Here is a 5,729-nt window from a genome sequence, read left to right as displayed (position 1 = left end):
ACTGAAACAGAGATAGAAAATGTAACAACAACAACAACAACAACAAAACCCACAGAAACATGCACCCTAAAGTTGTGGAACAAAGTAAAACCAATTAACATATGGTTAAATTTTTTCCCTAAAGAATGAAATACACTAACCCACAGAACCAAAAAACAAAAACAAAAAACCAAAATACCCCCCAAAACCCCAAGCAGGATTTTAAAGAAAACTAGACATATTATATTCAAATTGCTGAAAGCCACAGGTTAATAGAATATTTGAAGACATTCAGGAAAAAAGTGACATTGTATACAGAAGAACAAAAGAATTATAGCAGATTTATCAGACATCATCCAAGCCAGGAAACACTGGAGTGGAATTTTTAAAGCACTGAAAGAAGAAAAAAAAGTCAGACCAGAATTTTCCACACAATGAAACTATCTTTCAAAAGTGATATAGAAATCTAAAAAATAGCTTGAGAAAATCCACTACCACAAAAACTGCACAAGAAATATTAAATGAATTTTTTTTTCAGGAAAAAGGGCTAGGACACCAGGCAGAAACTTGAATCTATATAGAGAAAATAAGATCTCCAGAAATGGATAGAGTGAAGGCAAATTTAAAAGGTATTTTTACTCATTTTATCACTCTTAAAGAAAATTGACGGCAATGATTTCATTGCAGATCAGTCCTCATGAACATTTTACTAGCCATCCCAGCCAGTGCAGTAAGGTGAGAAAAATAAAAAGAATATATAGTAAAGGAAAAAAAATTAAATGTGCTCATATAACATGAATCTCAATGTGGAAATTCCCATAGAAATTACATGAATCTATTAGCTCTAATAAGAAAATGTGTCAAGGTAATAAGATACAATATTCACACATAAAATCGAGTTTATGTGTAAAAAATTGTAATGAACAAACTGAAGTTGATTAGTACCCCAAAACCTGAGCTATTTTGATATATGTCTAAGAAAATATGAGCAAGATCTGTATGTTGCAACCTAAAAAATTCCTGATTAAAGAAAGCAAAATAAATGGAGATGGATATAGTCATCAGGAATTGGAAAAGTCAATATTGTGAATAATGCCACATTTCCTAAAATTCAATGGAATCATATGTTATTCACTCTTGTGTAAAGCTTTTTTGATTCAGCATAAATTTTGTGAATTTTATTGAGGTATGGTTACATACATTCAACTGTAACCATTTAAAAGTTTACAATTTGGGGAATATGGACATATATGCACACAAAAACTATTCCACAGTCAGAAAAAAACCAGACCAGTGGTTACTCACCCAGAGTAGTTGTGGAAATTTTAAGGGTCATGAGGGAACTTGCAGAGGTGAGAGTTATGTTCTCCATCTTCATAAGGGTTCATGTTGCATCAGTATATTCGTTTGTCAAAAACTGATTGAAGAGTATCATCTTATGTGTCCTTGTTTAAACAATTTACTGCAAAAAAGAACCAAAAAAATTGCATTGTACTTAATAATATGAAATTAATATAATATGAAATTAAATTAATATGAAATTAAAATTGTACTTAGTAATATGAAATATTGTAAATGGCATTTTACAATAATATCTATAAAAATAAAATACTTAGAGACAAATTTACTAATAAATGTATAAAATATCCTAAGATTATACCATATTGTTGAAAGAAATTAAGAAAGTTTAAATCAATAAAAGGTACACTGGGCCTCCCTGGTGGCGCAGTGGTTGGGAGTCCGCCTGCCGATGCAGGGGATACGGGTTCGTGCCCCGGTCTGGGAGGATCCCATGTGCCGCGGAGCGGCTGGGCCCGTGGGCCGTGGCCGCTGGGCCTGCGCGTCCGGAGCCTGTGCTCCGCGGCGGGAGAGACCACGGCGGTGAGAGGCCCGCGTACCGCAAAAAAAAAAAAAAAAAAAAAAAAAAAAAAAAAAAAAAAAAGGTACACTAGTTCTTGAATTGGAAGACTCACTATTGTTAGTTTCCCCTAAAGTAAGCTGTAGATTAAATGCAATCCCAATCAAAAGTCCAACAGGCTCCTTTGTACAAATGATCAAGGTGATCTGAAAATTTATGTGGACATGAAAAAGACCTAGAATATTCATAACCACCTTCAAATGTAGAGCACTTCACCTGACTTTAAAACAAATGTAGAGCACTTTACCTGACTTTAAAACTAACTCTAAAGCTAGTAGTTAAAATAATCAATCACTTTGATACACATGAGCAAATAAACATCAATTGAATTCAGTGAAACAGAATGGTGAGTTCAAGAATAGATACACTTATACAGTCAAACAATTTTATCAATGGCACGAAAGTAATTCAATGGGAAAAAGAAAGTCTTTTCATCAAATGGTGCTGGGACAGTCTGTATCCAAATAGAAAAAGAATTACTTTGATCTCCACATTAAATCACATACACAAATTAATTTGAGATGGGTTATTATCTAAACATAAAAGTAAAAAATATAAGGCTCTTGGTAGAAAATATAGGAGAATGTGTCCACAGTCAGAGGAACAAGGACTTCACAGGACTCAGAAAGCACTAATCATAAAAGAAAACAGTGTTGAATTGGACTTCAACAAAATTAAAATCTTATTCATTAAAACATACCATTGCTTTTGAACAGCAAAGGAAACCATCAACAAAATGAAAAAACCTACTGAATGGGAGAAAACATTTGCAAATGATATGACTGATAAGGGGTTAATATCCAACATATATAAACAGCTGATACAACTCAACATTAAAAAAAACAAAAACAGGGGTTTCCCTGGTGGCGCAGTGGTTGAGAGTCCGCCTGCTGATGCAGGGGACACGGGTTTGTGCCCCGGTCTGGGAAGATCCCACATGCCGCGGAGCAGCTAGGCCCGTGAGCCATGGACTCTGAGCCTGCATGTCCGGAGCCTGTGCTCCACAATGGGAGAGGCCACAACAGTGAGAGGCCTGCGTACTGCACACACACACAAAAAGAACACAATAAAGAATGTTGGTGAGGATGTGGAGAAAAGGGAACCCTCATACACTGTTTGTGGGAATGTAAATTTGTGCAGCTACTATGGAAACAGTACGGAGGTTTCTCAAAAAGTCTAAAACTAGATTTGCCACATGACCCAGCAATTCCACTCCTGGGTGTACATTTGAAAAAAACAAAAACACTGATTGGAAAAGATACATACATCTCAATATTCATAACAACATTATTTACAATTGCCAAGATATGGAAGCAACCTAAATGTCCATCAACAGATGAATGGATAAAGAAGATGTGGGGTATACACACACACACACACACACACACACACACACACACAGTGGAATACTACTTGGTCATAAAAAAGAATGTAATTTTGCCATTTGCAGCAACATGGATGGACTTGGAGGGCATTATTCTAAACGAAATAAGTCGGACAGAGAAATACAAATACTGTATGATATCACTTATATGTAGAATCTAAAAAAAATAAAACAAACTTGTGAATATAACAAAAAAAGAAGCATACTCACAGATACAGAGAACAAACCAGTGGTTATCAGAGGGGAGGGGGGAGGGGAAAATAGGGATTGGGGAGGAGGACGTACAAACTATTGGGTTTAAGATAGGTTACAATGATGTATAACACAGGGAACACAGCGAATATTTTGCAATAAATGTAAATGGAAAGAAACCTTTAAAAATTGCATAAAAAAATTTTAACGACAAAATCCACATTTAAAATGGCAGGGAATTTTGTGGAATCTGTACTTGTCCTTGCTCCATCCCTGCCCTGCACAGCATAGCGCAGATGGGAGAAGCAGTAGTCTTATCCCTTGTTACTTTTAGTGAAGTAGAGAAAGTTCGACTGAATTTGCTATGTTCTTAACTGTCTGTGCACTGTGTAAGGGAATGATATCTACAATGCTTAACTCAGAGTTCAAAGGACTGAAAATAGCTTGGATCTCAGGCTAAGGGTAGCCTTAGGAAGCTGAGAGCATGGCTAATGAAAATCCACCAGATGCCTGCATGCAAAAGATTATTTTGTGGGGATTTTTTCCCAGCTTTATTGAGATATAATTGACACATAACATTGTGTAAGTTTAAGGTGTACAACATGTTGATTTGATACATTTATAAATGCAACTTGATTACCACCATAGTATCAGCTATTATGCAAGAGATTTTTTTTAAGGGCCATTTATTCCTTTCCCAAATGTTACAGTAAAACCACGTGGAAGAGAATGGTTTTAGCAGTTAGAAAAAAAAAAGTACAAATCTGAGGTTTGGCCATTAAAATTTATTTACAACAATGGGAGGGGAAAAAAGACAACAAGCAGTTGTTTCACATTACAGAACTCCCCCCAACCCCAAAGCTCAATACTTGATTACCAAGTAAAAAAAGAGATACAGTTGATTCACAAGCTGGAGGTTTGAAATTGAGTGATACATTTATAAAAACCTAGACAGGGGCAGTGTCCTCTCCAGCCTAGGTGCCACTAGGCACAGCACAAGAGACTAAAAACTCAACAGGGGAAAGCTGGACACTCAGGGTTTGGGAGTGTAGGCATCCCCACATGTGGCTCTGGGATTTGGGGAGTAAACAAAGCCTACTTGGAAAAGAATTGGGGAAGAAAACCAGCAACTGCCTTATGCATGGGTGGGGACAGGGAAGGGGTAGGGCCAGGGGCAGGACCATTTCCCATCACTAACCTAACTTGGGAAACTGCAAGGGACCATCTTCAACTGGCCTTAAGAGGAAGACCAGATGGATGATGGGAGAATCCACATAGGGAGAGGAGGAGAGGGAATGTGGCTAGCGGGGCAACAGCCCCTTCCTTTCTGGGCACAGGAAGGCAGCCAGGGCACCAGGTCCAGTCAGTGACCTCACAAGGACAGCACAGTTTTTGCAGCTTAGAGATCACCCACCTGCCCCCACCCAGCTACTCATTCTGCTCGCTCGCTGGTGTAGGGCCACTCTCTGGCCCGGAGGGAGTGGATGGCTCTGCGCCTGGGGCCCTGCCTCTTCTGTGTCTCCTCCTCCCTTGGAGGAAGCACTAGCCTCTGCCCCTTTGGCCTGGGGCTCCTGGCTCCCAGGGGTGGCGGCAGCCTTCCCTCCCTGGGCAGTGCCTTCCTCGCTGCAGGCACCGACCCCCCCTACCTTGCTCCTGCCCTTCCTCTGGGTGAGGAGGCAGACGGATCACCCCAGCCCCCGCCTTCTGATTTCTCTTGAAGGACAGGCCACTCAATTTGGAAGGCTTATTGAAAGAGAATTTCTTCTTCTTCTTGGGGGTCTCCTTGGCAGGGAGTAGGGGGGCGGGGTAAGCTCCCCCTTGACCTCAGAGCCCTGGCTAGGTGGTGCCGGCTCGATGGCATCGCCAGTGGCCCCGGCTTCCTCCTCTGTTCCGTTCACGGGGGAGGGCGACCCCCCTCCACCTTTGGGGGATAAGTCTCCATTGCTTTTCACATGGCCGTTCTCCCGTCCATTGACCTTAGCGGGGAAAGCGCTTGCTGCTTCCTAGGCGGTCACGTCGCCCCAGGGAGCCTTGGAGCTCTGGTTGCCCATGGTGGGGGTTCTTCTGGGGGGCGCCAGGAGCCACCCCCTGCTCACGCCATAAGAGATAGTTCGGTCAGGTGGGCCAGGCTGGCAGAGGGGAGGGGCTGGCACCTGAGAGGGAAGGGTGTGTGTGTGGGAAAATAAGCTGCATCCCTGCTCCACACCTCACTGACTAGCTGCACCCGCCACCGCTCTGCTCCTCACCAGAATGCCC

General features: G+C 41.2%; 1 pseudogene across 1 annotated transcript; it reads right to left on the bottom strand.

The window, feature by feature from the left end:
- Positions 1–4,901: 4,901 nt before the first annotated feature.
- On the bottom strand, positions 4,902–5,524 carry LOC307069406 (MARCKS-related protein-like; annotated as a pseudogene). The gene has a single exon. The product of its transcript is annotated as an MARCKS-related protein-like (transcript).
- Positions 5,525–5,729: the final 205 nt, after the last annotated feature.

The sequence above is a fragment of the Hyperoodon ampullatus genome (assembly GCF_949752795.1).
Source record: "Hyperoodon ampullatus genome assembly, chromosome: X".
In the NCBI taxonomy this organism is placed as follows: domain Eukaryota; kingdom Metazoa; phylum Chordata; class Mammalia; order Artiodactyla; family Ziphiidae; genus Hyperoodon; species Hyperoodon ampullatus.
Note: the sequence above shows the minus strand (reverse complement) of the source record. Positions and strands in the feature narration are given on the sequence as shown.